A 16,196-nucleotide genomic window follows, 5' to 3' on the forward strand; every position below is an offset into this window, starting at 1 on the left:
TGTCTGTGTCAGTCGATGTTAGTCAAACAAGCAGAGGAGAGGACAGAGAGAATGGTGCGACCAGCAAAATGTGGTAGAAAATTCTCATCTAACTGTTTTTTGGTTGTTGTTTTTTTTTTACCACTTTTTCATTAAGCTAAGACACTGCTTCTAGTGTAATGTTAGATATAACTCTGAAAGGGTATAGATTACCATGCCTTTATTGATAAAAAAAAATAGCACAGAGTACCACAATATATCTAATTGGAGTACTCCTTATCATAGTGCTGTCCGAGTATTACAGTATATTTAAGAATTGTTGAATTCCAATTCAGTTCAATTCAATTTCATTTGTATAGCGCCAAATCACAACATACATTATCTCAAGGTATTTTACATAGTGCGGTTGAGACCTCACAATATTACAGAGAACCACAACAGTTCCCACAATGACTGTGGAGAAAAAAACCTATCAACAGAAAGACATTTATTTAAGAACCAGTCTTAGCTGTGGGCGGAACACCTGCCGTGACCAGTTGGGGTGAGAGAAGAGAAATGGGGGAGAGAGGAGAGGTGGGCAGAAAGAGGGGGAGAGAGGAGAGAGAACAGTTGTATAACTGTTTTTTTTATATCTTTCAGACTGGTTCTTAATGACGTAATAATAGTGACACTTACATGTGTAATTATGTTGTTAATAATAATAATAATGATAATAAGAAGAATAAGAATAAGAATAAGAATAGTAGTAGTTGAGTAGTGTCAGATCTGGATCCTGCAGCTCTGAGAGTGACAAACAAGACAGAGAGAGAGATGCTCATGGTATAAGTTCCCCCCAGCAGTCTAGACCTATAGCAGCATAACTAAGAGATGGTTCAGTAAACACGTGAGCAGCTTTAACTATAAGCTTTATCAAAGAGTAAGTTAAAATTCAAACCTTAAAAGTAGAGAGGGTGTCTGCCTCCCTGGTTCCAGAGGAGAGGAGCCTGGTGGCTCTGCCTCACGTTCTACTCTTACAGACTCTGGGAACCACAAGTAGTCATGAGTTTACAGAGCCAAGTGATATATTGGGATAATAAGCTACTATGAGCTCTAAAAGAGTAAGATCATGTAGCTGCCGTATACATTTTGTGTTGTAAGGCTGTGACATGGTCAGACTTCCTACAGGAAAGAGCTGCAGAAGCACCCATTCACTACAATGTGTGTAAGTGTGTAAGCCTTACTGTACAAACTTAAAGATGAAAATAAGAGCACCAATTAATGCGTATACAAATCTGCGACTGTGGGACCAATGCCTTTGTTCCTTGAATCTGGCTGTTATTTGTTTTTAATTAGCTGGCTCCCTTCAGCTAGTTGTAATACAAAAGCCTTATCAATGACACAAAAGAAACATATGAGGGGCTGTACATACTAACAAGGGCCTTTAATCAATGGCTGCCACACAGGCACCAGGCAGGGTGCGTTTGCGGGCTAATTTGTTGTTGTAGTGGTTCAATACTTAAATTTGTACGTTTGTAGTTCTTTCTTTTTTTTCACTCTTATTTGTTTGTGGTTTACTGCAGTTTACTAGGGACATAAGTTTGGGTGTTTGTGCAACTTACAGTTTGTTCTCATTCATACTCCACCAACTGCAATACTCGAGGTATGCTGCCGGCAGTCCGCATGCCACTGTGTCCTTGGGCAATAAACGTAACCCTAATTGTCTCTAACGGCTCGTCCGACAGTGTATGAATGTGATAGAAATAGCATGTTAAATGGCAGCGCTGTATGAATGTAGGGGTGAATGTAACTTTTGCTGTAAAAATAAAATAATAATACTACAAATGCACTGTATAAATATAATGTATTTACCATTAGTTTGCATCATGATTTTCAAATGCTAACACAGTTTTCAAAACAGAATGATGACAAATTTCTGCAGTAACCATATTCAAATATATAGAATATCTTTTTCACAGTAACATTAATACTAGTAATTCTTAACATAGCTGAGTGCATTTTCAGCTGAAAGCCTACAAATGTATTGTTACCAAATATACACAAGAGACATCCATCCTGAGTGATCCGATCACAAGTGGACAGCTTTAAGTACAGATAAAAACACTCTCAGGACGCATTGAGGACGCATTACAATTGGATCTCAAAAACCATATTCGGAGGTGGTTTAAGCCACGTGTCCACAGTTTAATAGCAGTGAAAAGGGTATGGTACTTTTGGCCACATTAGGGACCGCCTACTCAACTGACGCCCTCTGCGTGAGTGATAGTAAACTTTGACAGACACGCATGTGGTCTGCGTACTAATTGCAATTTTTTTTTACCATAATGCGTAAAATACCGGTTTTCCTTTTTATTTACTGCTACTGATTTTGTTAAAAACAACAGCGCATTTGGTCTTTTGCTAACGGAAATGATATACGTTTCGATTTCCATACAGAGCGGGTAAGGGAAATCAGATCACAAGTGGTCACTGAAGACACATCTGGAAACATATTCTGCTGCCAGGTGAGAACAGAGTACTGAGAGCTGTCCACTTGTGATCGGATCACTCAGGTCTGATGTTACTGCGAGGTGAAAACGGGGTCGCAGAGGGAGGATGTGTGGAGGTCAAAGGAGAGGAAGACCAAGACCGCTGATGTCGATGAGGACTTGTGGCCAAATGCAGGAGAGAAGGAGAACTAGAACCCCCATAATACTGTTCAGCATGAGTGATTATACTACACTTGTTGGTTTTTTGTAATCATTATTGCAGCCCTGATATTTTCAGATTTTTTTGATGAAGTAAATTACTATATGCGAAGAAATGATAAAAGGGGGAAAAATGATTTAGAGCAATTTCTGATTCATTCTTCTTACATATACTCTAGTACAGTCAATAAAGTAAAATGTGATTTTCTTGTGAAACATCATAGAAGTTCAAAGATAAAATTCCTTAATTTATGTGATGCTCCCTGTTGTTAGTGTTTTTTTAAGTCAGTGTGTTGTGACTGTCAGTGTTTGCTTTCTGAGTGGGATTTGTTGCCAGTATTCTGGTTGAACAAGTTCATTTTGAGACATTCACTTGGCCACGATGCATGTTGCTAATGCAGACCGTATGAAGAGTTTTGAAAAAGTCGCTTCAGCAATTGTTCAATGCTTGTTAGCAATTTATAAAACCCATGTGGGGATTCAAGTAACAAAACAATATAATGTATATATACAGCACATTTCAATGAGATGGAGGGACCACAGTAGTGAAACTGCTTCAAGTGCAAGTAGCATCTTTGCAGGAGCTCTCGTGTTCAGTGCTGCTACAGTATGAGCCAGAAACAAAAGGGGAGAATGTGTTTGTGTTGTTTCGGAGGAGGCTGATCTCTCTATTTCTTCCCAGAAACGCACAGGTGAGCACACAGAAAAAACAACCGTGTGCCTCTTTCAAATATGTGCTTTTGCCCCCCGTTCTACTCTCAGTGCAGAGGCCCATTAAGCTTTGGCTCCAATCAAAGATCTGCTCTCTGCATCAGACTAACTTCAGCTCCAAGGGCACACTCCACCTCAGAGACACACAGCGCTCTGACAGCTGATTGATCCTTGCTCCGGTTCCTTATGCGTTATGCTTCTGCCTCTTCATCCCGCTGTGTCTGTGTGTTTCTATAACACAGTACGCACGTTTAGGTGTATTTTTACATGCACTCATTTTAGGTACTTGTTGGGTGTGTGTTTATGAAAAGTTTATGTTTTTGCCCTTTACCCAAATCAATCATTGACTATGTATCAGTTAAAATCCTCAATAATTATGTTGTTGCACTCTTTATAAGACTATCTATCTGTGTAGTGCATATGTGTGTGTTTGATGGCAGATTGATGTGTTTGTCTCCCTGCTGTTGTTTTCCACCCTTTGTTTCATGCTGTTGTTTGGACAGGCATAGGCTAGCTAGAGATGGTAATAAATGGCACTGTTAGAAGACATCCGTTATACGCTGACACAAAGCCATTATAAAAGAACAAGTGTGTGTGTGTGTGTGTGTGTGTGTGTGTGTGTGTGTGAAGACACGTACTATACAGTATGTGTGTGTGATCTACTTTGGGAAACAAATGTGGGTGGTGTTTCCGTGTTGGACATATATTTCAAACCTGGGTATGTGCCAATTGTTTTCATTATCAATCAAGCGATTGCTTGAAAGTTCTAATTCATATTTACATTGCTCTATAAAATGTAAGAAATTAGTGACAAACGTCAATCTCAATCAATGTTTTCAAGGAGGTGAAAGGTTTAATATAATGTATACTGCTATGGAAGTAAAAAAAAAATTGAAAGAAAAATACATCAATCTTTTAGTACTGCAGCACCAAAAACATGAAACATGAATGCTCTGATTTAAGAATTTCCCATGAAACACCCTCTCATTATACTCACATATACAGCTGACTGAAATGTGCATAAACTTCCTGTTTCCCTGCTGTTTCTGCTTGTGCTTCCTCTCCTCCTCAACCACAGACACTGTCCATCACACATCATTATCTGCTCTTCACTAACAGATAATATAATGGCAACAAACCCTCTAACTGATGTGCAGTCCATCGTGTTACACCAATTACAAATGACAATATTGATATAACCATCAACCAGTGTATCAATATTGCCATTTAGCCACCAGGGTTTGACATTCAAACTGTGCCTGTATGACCTTGCCTCATTCGCCAGGCACTCAGGGACACATTCATATCCTCTACGTGGAAGTTCATTGTGGGGATTTCTCAATAACCTTCCAATCGCTGCAAATAGATTGTAACCCCCTCCGTCAAAAGTGGATATTGAAGGTTCTACAAATTATAATGACATAAAGGCATTGAAATGGCAAGGAGGTTAGGAGAAATTAAGGCTGACATTAACACTTTGATGTGGTGACCATCTGCGCTGATAGGGGGGATTGGCTTGATCAAGTCTTTGTTTTCTTTGACTATGATCCTCATTGCTACTTTCATTTTTCTCTCAAGCTTTGTATTGTAACTTTTTTTTCCTCCAGTTATGGCATTAATGCTTTGCCCTTATCAATTCAGGAAATTAATGTTCTCAGCTTTGTTAGGATTTAATGGGTAAGTGTGTGGATGCTCGTGTCAATGTATGCATCTGCTCCAGTATTGTGTGCCTTTAGGTTTGTTTGGCAAGGCATGTGGATGTTGCTGCAGTGCTTTATAAAAATAAATGCTTGCTGTCTGACTTCAATTACAATGGTGAATATGCAAAGGCACCTTGTTCATTAGTTTGCTTTTGCTCTGTGAGCGGGGGAAGTGGATTTGGTGTGTTTAGTATCTGACTGCTGTCCTAAATAGCGGGGATTATTCTAATGCTCTGTCAGTAGCAAGGCCTAATTCCCTCTTTTCTATTTTTGATATCCATTACAAAGGATACGCTAATAGACAGCTGTATTCCCATTTCCATATGATTCTTAGTCTATCTTGCAATTAAACTGATATCCATGGGTCCGGGTATATGTGTGAAAGCTTCTTCACTTTAGAGAGGCAAAGTCTATTTGTATATGAATGTGTGGGCACTTAACCATGTCTATTTAGTGTCTTCTCTTTGGTTGGTTGTTCTGTGTTTCAGTCAAATGGGCTCAGTAGTACTTTTTTAAGGGGTCACCTCCAATCAAGGGGGCAACCAACAATATTGTGTAACTGTATGCCACAAAATGACAAAATTAAAAAACATATCATATATTCTATGTAGCTATTGAGCTAAATTTGTTTTCCATTTTTTGATGTTAAGGATTTATAAGATGAAATAAAAATAGGGTGTTTTAGGGTGCGCTTTATATGTCACTGTCAACTAGTGAAATCTCAAAAAAGATTTGGTATAATTGGAAAACCAGACGTACAATACTTTAGTTATTATGTTAAAAGTAATATTGCATCATATTTAGATTACTGCAGTCTGAACTACATATGTCAGTAGTAATCACATCATCAAGTCACGTCCAACAAAAGCTGAAGTTATCAAAAATCATCAAAGTGTTCCATAGCGCTAATAGGCTGCTAAGCTAACATAACTTTAAAACGAAATAAAGTACAATTGTTGACATTTTCTAACCACAACATAATGCAATTAATTACTTAAAAATAACAAACAGTATTGGGTAATTACATCTCTTTGACTCAAAGGAAATATCTGACCGAACATACTGACAGCCAATAGTGTAATTTTATAATTTAGCACACAAATGGGGTACAGGGAGATTGTATTGACATGTTATATTTGTCGCAAAAGTATACTCTGGCTATAACCTATGGAGAATGAAGAAAGATACTGTAGCAGAAAGCCACAGTGTATCATGACAGTAGCAGACAATTGAGATTTCTATTGGCTATACAAGAAACAAAATTTCAATATTCCCTCTGGTTTGTTTAAGAGTTGCATCATGATCTGTGTAGCATGGTTCACCCTGACATAACACAAATGTCATGGGGAACCTCCAGAACAATGATATGCAGCTAAAGTACCACTTAGCTGGTACTTAGCTGGACGAGTTCGCTGTGAGCTTAGGGTATTCAGGTTTTGGGGTTTGGGCTGAGCTTTCAGAACGAGACTCAGTGTGCTTTCTGTGATATGGAGGATAAAAAAGGAGAGGGAATATAAGGCTGTAGCTGAGTAAAGCTGGATTTATGCTTGACGCATAATTCGGTGCGCACAACGGCTGTGACATCCAGACTCCAGTCTTCTCCTAGACAAAAGGTGTCGCTGCTGACAAAATTCTATCCACACCGCTGGAATTGCCACAAGAAAAAACAACGGCGGGGGGAGCTGGTGTTGCGGTGGTTGGACAAGGAAGAAATGTTAGTTTTAAGCTTGCTTTCAGAATAGCGCTGAAAAAGAAGAAGGTGGTCTGTTCGTCCTTTGACCTACTGTCTCCAGCATCGTCCCCAAGGTGTGTATGGCTTCAGTCTTGCAGGCACTGTGAAAAGTGTCCTTGCCCAAAGGGGCTGGATGGGTAAACATTGCAAGTTTTGGAGAGTGAGGAATTTTCCCAATTGTTTAGCGTGAATCGATGGAAAACATGTAGCAATTAGAGCCCCTCCTTATGCAGGAAGTGACTACTTCAATGAAGAAGTCCATATCGCAAATGCTCCAGATGCAATTGAGCGACAAGTTCCAAAGAATGGGAGGTGCAAAACAACACCTTAGTGGACCCCCCGCCAAGGGAAGAGACAATTTGTAGTCAACTCGTGCACACAGGCTGATGCATAAAGCACAAATCCAGCTTCACATGTGTCAAGGTAACTTTCAACTGGTTCGCCAGTTGTCACAAAAGTATGGACACATAACATTTGTAAAATCATGACGATTTTGACATGCTCTTTGTCTTGTATCATTGATTCAAGCAAAAAGAGGGAAGATGAGAATTGACAGATATGGAAAGGAGAGTATATGGAAAGAATGATGTTATATGGGTCTTCATATACAGTGGGAAAAGGTTCAGAAGGACACGGTAATAATGACACATGGAACAAAAACAGTAATAAAGGTTATGTTGAACAGCAGGAACACAGCGATTTTGTTTAAATCAGTGTATAAATGAGTTTTCAGCCCCACAGCCCTGTACATATTAGAATTAATGAACGAAAATGTTCCAATGGGGCTACAGTCATACAATATAAATAATTAATACACAAGGTCACAGAGAGACGATGGCTGGATACAGTTGATGTGTAATGTACTGTACTGTATCCTACTGTTTTGACATAGCGGTATAATGACACTGATTATAAGATGCCAGAACTTATTTTTGCCCCATCATCTTTTTTTGAGAAAAAGTATTTTTGAGGATGGTAAAATACTAATAATCCAATCAAGGGAAGGGGCAATCTGAGTGAAGGAGTGCCCTCATCACTGAAGCTTTTGTCTTGTATGAGTGAATAGTGTAATACATAAAGCCCACAGTTTGTGGTTTGTCAGTTACATACTCACATCCAGGCTCTCAGAGGCAGGGAAAATCATTTTTGTGTGACAGTAATCATTTTATTCGAGCTGACATGTCCCTGGCAAAATACTAGCATCCTCACCCGCTGAACACAGAGAAATAAAAAAGCAGCACTGCATGTGCATTGCAGGGTAGAGTTAGCCTAGCATGTGTAAAATGATCCCCTTCTTGCCAATATCAATGGTAGTTACTGACATGTGCCTTGCCTGTGGAAATAACGCAGGGTTACTACTGTACGTTTTTGGTAAGCAGAGCATTTTTATATTTTAATTCCTTCCTTAAACCTTGAACAATTTGATTGTGGACCCTAAATCACAGACCAAAGACAAAATGCAGTCAGGAGGAAGTTTTAAAGGAAGTTTTATTGCAAACTTAAGGATGATAGAGCAACAAGGCAGGGGCTGGCTTGATGTAGGTTTTGGTAGGCTAATATGGTCTAACGGGGCAGGCTGGAGTGGCAAAGTTGAGCAGGCTGAATACTGGAGGCTAGACGTTAAGTGAAAGTGGAGGCAGCAGGATCTGAGGCACAGTGTGTAGCAGGCAATCACATATACAAATTAGAAAGCTGGCCATAGCGTTTGTACCACGAACTGGCAAAGACACAAGGGATGAGGTGGTACAGAAGGAGGTGGCGAGTTACTCAGCTGAATACTAGCAGCTGCAGAGGTGGATTGGCGGGGGAAGGAATCTGAAAACAACTCCAAGCCAACAATCTTGCACACCTAGACACACAAAACTGGGCGAACAAACCACACGTGGTTTTGGAAAGATGATAAAAAACACACCACTTCTAATCTCTTAACATAATGAATATTGATCCTATTAAGAGCCCCATGCACATTGTTTTGGCAACAGGCCTGCTGTGCCTGCTGTGAGTACTTCTTGGAAAAGAACACAATAATCTGAGCCGTGATGTCATGAGTCTGATTTACCAGAGAAAGAGGGAGAGAGGCTGACACAAGAGCAGAATTGCAGCATTTTATTTAGAGACTAACTCTGTAGTGGACAGTTATTGTTATCTACAAAAAGTCATTATATGATATTGTATAAAGGGTACTGTTGCTCAAGGGTAAAGAGATTTCATTGGCTAATAGAAAAACGCGTCACATGCACACTAAATGACAGGCCTGCGCTACTAACGGCAGCCAGACTTGTTCTTTCTTTGTCCCCATTTAACAGAAATTGCATTTATTTTCCCAACACCCCACGACAGTGCAAGACTTTCAGTCATGTATCCCCTGTGTTGATGACAAGATGTAACAGGCACAGAAACACACCTGTCACGTTGTATCTCCCTGTTGTATTTGTTAGCAGCATTGTGACCTTGAGGCAACAGTAGGTACTGGATACCATAACTTCAGCGTGGTATAATGCAGGGACAATAAGACTAGAGTGCAAACATATTGAAGATGGGAGAAATTTCCAATTTGTCTTTCAGTAGTTTGTTTAATTTAAATTTTTATTTAAAAAAGCACTGGCTGTCTTCACAAAAAATGGAACCTCGACAAAGGCTCACTTTTTGAAATGCAGCCAATGCTGTGGTAGTTTCATGCCCTGATTACAGGATAGATTGCGTGAAATAGATATTTAAATTAATAAAAATCACTGGTCTTTTTCTGATACCAAACTTGTTAATAACCCCCGATCCCACCCCCTAACCTAATGCTACATCCTGAAAGTCAAGCAAATGCACTGTACCCAAAATGTCCATACATACCTAAAGGCCAATATGATATCAAAGCTCTGTTGACTGTAGATGAATTATGTATCACGATGCTCTAAAGAAATGTGATACTTGTCACGTTTAAAACAATACATACATTTTGTTACTTGTTGACTTGAATAATGATTGACTAGTTTTACACTGTACTTTGAGATAATTTAAACGGCATGACAGTGCCCCAGATTTTGCCTAAATGCTTCTAACTGGAACTTATTCTCGTTCCAAATCTGCCCATGTCCATATCCCTGAATACTAATCATGTCTGGCAGCCGTACTGTATGTGAGCCAAAGTCGGCTTCCACTTGGCCTTGCAGGGTCAGCATGCAGCCAAGTGTGCTGCCACTCAGCTGGAATCGTCAACACTGCCAACTTAAAAGAGTAGGGCGACACAGCTGCTCAAAGATCCTCCTATGCTGATGGGCAAAGTTGAATGTACGTTTTCACATGACAATTCTTTCCATGTCACAAAATGATCATGTGATTCAAAGCCTTTCAATGTGGTAAATGTTCCCAATAATGTTAGCTGTGTATTATTAGTCTTGACTGGATGTCTTTTTTTTAATTGGTGATATGATTACAAATCTTAGCTTTCTGTCCTTGAAATGCCAAAAAGAGAACTTCGTATGATTAGACATTTCACACACACACACACACACACACACACACACACACACACACACACACACACACACACCTCATACTCTGTAGCCACTAGTTAAAAATTGACGTTTGAAATCTGTCAACAGCATTGGGCTCAGCCCACCCCTACTTCATTAGTTCCCCTCCTTACTAATTTATGAACAAATATGATTTATTAATCCCCCCAAGCTCACCCCAGACCTCCATTGTTTCAAAAGTTTCTCACTTTGTTATTCGCAACCCTTGTTTATCCGACTGGTTTTGCAACTGGGAACACAGTGAGGCACGGTGAAGAATGTTGAGTGCTGTCGTGGGAGAATTCGATAAAATATGTACAAATTACAAAGTGGAGACAATTTTCATGCCGCCACTTGGCTACTCATTTGCCTTTTCATCTCTTCATAGCCGCCTTCTTTGTGATAAGAGTGTCTCTTCGGCCTGACAATCAGCGAGCATATGGAGCGTGTGTGTGGTCCTGCCAATGGAGAAATCACAAACAGGATAGCAGCACCGTAGCACATTAGAGTAATCTGAGGGAAATTATCGCCCTTAAGTAGCTTTTGGACATCTGCAAGGGTTGCACTCATAGTGTAGATAGAGCAAACACACACACAAACTGTTGAGGAAGAAGCACGCTCGGATACCTGACAGCGAACAGATGGACTCTGCACAACCTGTTTCAGACATTCATCTCTACTTTTAAATAGTAATTATAGAAAACTAAAAGCTGCTGCTCCCTCGGGGAAGTCTTTCTAATAGGCAGATTATTAAAGCCTCTTTTTTGAATTATGAAAGAAAACAGGAAGTTAGATGTTTATAAGCTTGATTTGAGCGCAGTCAGTTGCAATCTCAGACGCAACTCACCATCCCTTGCATGCAAGCAAAAGAGATGAGCATTCAAATTTGTTGTGTTTACTTTGTGAGAAATGCACCAGTTGTATTTAAGCCTCCTTTTACCTTTAACCACACACACACACACACACGCACACGCACACACATACACACACACAGCATGTGGCAGGGTCTTTTGTGGGATGTTTGTTGGGGTTAAATTTTTGCAGATAACACATTTTCAACTCCATTCAAGTTTGATGGTTGTTTACAGGCATGCCATTACAGAAGCCAAAGGTCAACAACGGAGAAGTTGAAAGACACTGGTCTGTTTTTCACAACGAGACACTGGAATATGTGTCTAAAAGACTGTTTTTAAGCTGCCTTTCGTTCTGAGAAAGAAAAAGACACTGACTGTATGTCTAAGGAACATTATCTCTGCCCCCCCCTGAACTAAGGCAAGCCTTCACCTCAGCACCGGCTTAGGGCCTCTCAGACTATCATCAGCTTCCACCTTCACGAGAAGCGTGTGTCACATTATCGCCGTGTTGCATGGCGAGCTGTCTCAGAGATGTAGCTTTTGTTGCTACCATAATTGTTTAATTTCCGCCATAGTACTTGGTCACAACTGTGTTGTTTTTGTTGTTTATGTTGTTTATGTATGTCTGCACATCTTGAACATAATGCAGAAGGAGATCTGGCTAGGAGGCTTTCATATAGTCAAACCCTCACATTTCTTTAAAGAGTATCAAAGCAGACTGATTCAAAGTTCTGATCTGATTTTGTAAATAGTAGGGTTTAAACATAACAAACACCTGGATGTATTGTATTAAGTGATTGGGAAGTTATGGAAGCAATTCAATGTTAAAAGGCACGTCGACAAGCAGCAAAATAATATCCTCTCATTAGAGACTGCATTCTGGCTATAAAAGGCCCGGTGGCCGAAGGGCCGGTGGCCTTGCAGGCAGGCACGACAGTTCTGGGGGAAGGGCCGGAGGCCTTGCAGGCAGGCACGACAGTTCTGGGAGAAGGGCCGGAGGCCTTGCAGGCAGGCACGACAGTTCTGGGGGAAGGTCCGGTGGCCTTGCAGGCAGGCACGACAGTTCTGGGGGAAGGCCTGGTGGCCTTGCTGGCAGGCATAGCAGTTCCGGGGGACCACCTACTAGGGACGCGTCGATCGGCCAACCAACTGGCGAGAAGGAGCAGAGTTCAGCTGGACCACCGACGAGCGACGCGTCGATCGGCCGTCGGACTGGCGACGCGGAGCAGGCATTGGTTGGACCACCGACGAGCAACGCAGCGATCGGCCTGTGACTGGCGACGTGTAGCAGGCCTTGGTCGGACCACCGACGAGGGACGCGTCGATCGGCCCTCCGACCGGGGACGTAGAGCAGGCCTTGAGCGGACCACCGCCGAGGGACGCGTCGATCGGCCAAGCGACCGGGGACGTGGAGCAGGTGAGGTCGGACCACCGACGAGGGACACGCCGATCGGCCCACCATCAGGGGACGTGGAGTAGGTGACGGTCGGACCACCGACCAGGAACGTGTCGATCAGTCCATCGACTGAAGACGAGGAGGAGCAGATGTCAGCCGGACCAACGACGGGGAACATGTCGAACGGCCCAACGACTGGGGACGAGGAACAGACGTCCGCCGGACCACCAACGGAAAACGTGTCGATCGGTCCATCGACTGGGGACGAGGAGGGTTCGGCTGGACCACCGACGAGTGATGTGTCGATCGGCCCACCGACCGGGGACGAGGAGCAGACGTTGGTCGGACCACCGACGGGGAACATGTCGATCAGCGAGGAACGTGTCGATCGGTCCATCGACTGAAGACGAGGAGGAGCAGATGTCAGCCGGACCACCGACGGGGAACCTGTCGATCGGTCCATCGACTGGGGACGAGGAGGGTTCGGCTGGACCACCGACGAGTGACGTGTCGATCGGCCCACCGACTGGAGACATGTAACAGGCATTGGCCGGACCACCGACGGGGAACATGTCGATCGGTCCACTGACCGGGGACAAGGAGCAGACGTTGGTCGGACCACCGACGGGGAACATGTCGATCAGCCCACCGACTGGGGACGAGGAGGACGGCTGGAGGCAAGCAAGCCGCAGGCCTGCCGACATTGTTGGCCTGTTCTTAGCTCGAGCCGAATAATCCAAAAATACCTGGAGTTCTCGTATCATGTCATAAAGCTCCTCAACTGAAACGCCACTCTTTGCCCTACAAACTGAGGACGAGGAGGAGCAGACGTCGGCCGAACCACCGACGGGGAACGTGTCGATTGGTCCTCTGACTGACGACGTGGAGACCGGCACACACGGAACCATGATGCTAGCAGGCCTGATGCTGGCCAACTGGGGTGCTGGCTGGATGGCACACTGGGAGGCTGGCTGGATGCTAGCAGGCCTGATGCTAGCCAATTGGCGTGCCGGCTGGATGGCACACTGGGAGGCTGGCTGGATGCTAGCAGGCCTGATGCTAGCCAACTGGGGTGCCGGCTGGATGGCACACTGGGAGACTGGGTGGGAGTCCGGAGTATTCAAAAAGTCCTTGAGCCAGCCAGGCAACGAACACTTCAACCAGGGCCTCTGGGAAACTTCCCTGCGTGCCATGCGCAGACACCCTTCCTTGTATTCCCATCCTATGTCTCTATTAAATTGTGCATGAATACAAGTCAGGGTGTAAATTAACTCACAAAGATCTAAATCAAAAAAAATCACCTGCTGGGTCCATTTTGTGGTTGGATCGTTCTGTCACGGGGAGCAGGAAGCAGGACCCAAATGCAAAGGTGATAAAAAAAAGATATTTAATAATAAAAGAAAACCAACATACAACTAAAGGTGTCCACGAAATGTAGCGAACAAAACGATAATCCAAATACTGGAGCCAGGGGGAAAACGACCAGGAAACCAACAGGCAGGAATAGCCAGAATGCAGGCTCTAATGAGAGCATATAGTTCTACTGCTTGTCGATGTGCCTTTACACATTGAATTGCTTCCATAACTTCCCAATCACTCACTACAGCGCATTCAGGCGTGTGTTATCTTCAAATCCATCAATTTTCAAAATCAGATCAGAATTTTGAATTGGTCTGCTTTAATTCTGTTCAAAAAAAACGTGAGGGTTTGACTATCTAAAAGCTTCCTAGTCAGATCTCCTTGCTGCATCATGTTCAAGATGTGCAGCCCTGCATAAACAACATAAAAAACACAAACAGCAGTCATGACCAAGTACTATGGCTGAAATTTAACAATTAGGGTAATTATGGTAGCAACAGCGGCTACATCTCTGAGACAGCTCGCCATGACAAGACCACAGGTGGAAACCAGTAGGAGCAATATGCAACAGGGCGATCATGTGACACACGCTTCTCATGCAGGTGGAAGCTGATGATGTTCTGAGAGGAGCAAAGCTGGTGCTGTGGTGAGGGCTTGCCTTAGATCACGAAAGGTCTTGTCCGCAGAAGGGCAGATACAATGTTCCTTAACGATGTCAGTATCTCTTTTTCTTTCTCAGCATGAAAGGCAGCTTCAAACAGACTGTTAGACGCTAATTCCAGTGTCTCTTGTTCTCAAAAACAGTCCAGTGTCTCTCAACTCTCTGTTGTTTACCTTTGGCCTCTGTAAGGGCACTGCATCCCTCTCTCAATGTTGGCGTCACTTCTCACCGCTGCCACACAAATCTCGAAAAGGTCTCAAACTGTCATTGGAGCTATTCTGGCCCAGTCATTTGTCTTCCTCTAGTGTATGTAAAAACAAACAAATGCTGACTGTCTCTCTGTGGGATAGATTAAAATGATCTCAGGTCAAAGACTGCAGTACTAGAATTATTAACAAAATATTTGCACTTTTCAAAATTAACTGCTGCAATTTAAAAAAAAAAAATGGCCACATTGAAGACATCTCAGGTGCTCATGTCAAATATTGGCTTTGTACTGAATGGATGATCACAAAGATGAAAGCCATGTCTATGCCAGACAACGTCCTGAATACCCACTGCGAAATGTGATGTCGGAATGACGTCTTTTCTATCTAATTTTTGGCCGTCCAATTTCGGTCCACTGTAGGGGTTGTTTTGTAACGTCTTTTTTAGACGTCTACTGCACGTCTAATGTTGACGTCCGTGGGACCTCTGTGTAAGGGCTATTTAAAGTCCAAATGTGGCCATTTGTGGACGTCTTTTCAACATCAAATTTAGTCAAATTTTAGATGTTGTTTTTATACTACTTCTATAACTGTAGTCCTATGTTTCAAGAGGGTGGAGTACACGTTTTCTGTACCATGTGTTCATTTTCCTGTATCTTTGTTTGGCTCAGCAGCTAGTTTGAACTGGAAATGCATAAGACCGTTGTATGCGTCTTCAGTTATCTGCTGCTGAGACAATCAAATGGAGTTTTTGGAGCTACATGAGAATTAACTGGCACAGAAAACATGTCCTCCACCCTCTGGAAACATGGGACTACAGTTATACACATACACATACAAATAAATCACAATTCAATACCGCCATTTCCATCTTTATTCAAAAATAAGCATAATGTACAGTGGAGGCAGAATTATTAATGCATAATTAGATTCTAATTTAACTGAACTCTTTTCATTGAATTGAACTCTTAATTGAATTGAACTCTTTTAAAAGTCCTGTAGGCTTAGCTCATCAGGGCGTAGTGAATCTTCCACCTCCACATCTTTGCGGCGCATGCTTGAGGTGCTCGGACACGTTCACCTTGATGTACTCCTCAGTGGCTGCGGAATCGAATTTCATGAGCCCTTCTGCACAAGCGGAAAAAGACAAATGATTTAGATATATGCAAAGGGAGTCTGCAGTCATACACATTTGTAAGCAAAAATATGTTTCCTCTGCATCCACTATCAATACTGGATTAATACAAAGCCATCTCAGCAACTGTTAACTGTAACACTTAGGCTGTCTACAAGAAGGGACTAAGCAGACTGTCCTTTTTGAGAAAGCTTAGATCCTTTAATGTGTGCATTAGAATGTTAACAGTGTTTTATCAGCCTGTTGTGCTTAGTGCAATTTACTGGCTCTGTG

This window comes from Scophthalmus maximus, chromosome 22, assembly GCF_022379125.1.
Source record: "Scophthalmus maximus strain ysfricsl-2021 chromosome 22, ASM2237912v1, whole genome shotgun sequence".
Taxonomy (NCBI): domain Eukaryota; kingdom Metazoa; phylum Chordata; class Actinopteri; order Pleuronectiformes; family Scophthalmidae; genus Scophthalmus; species Scophthalmus maximus.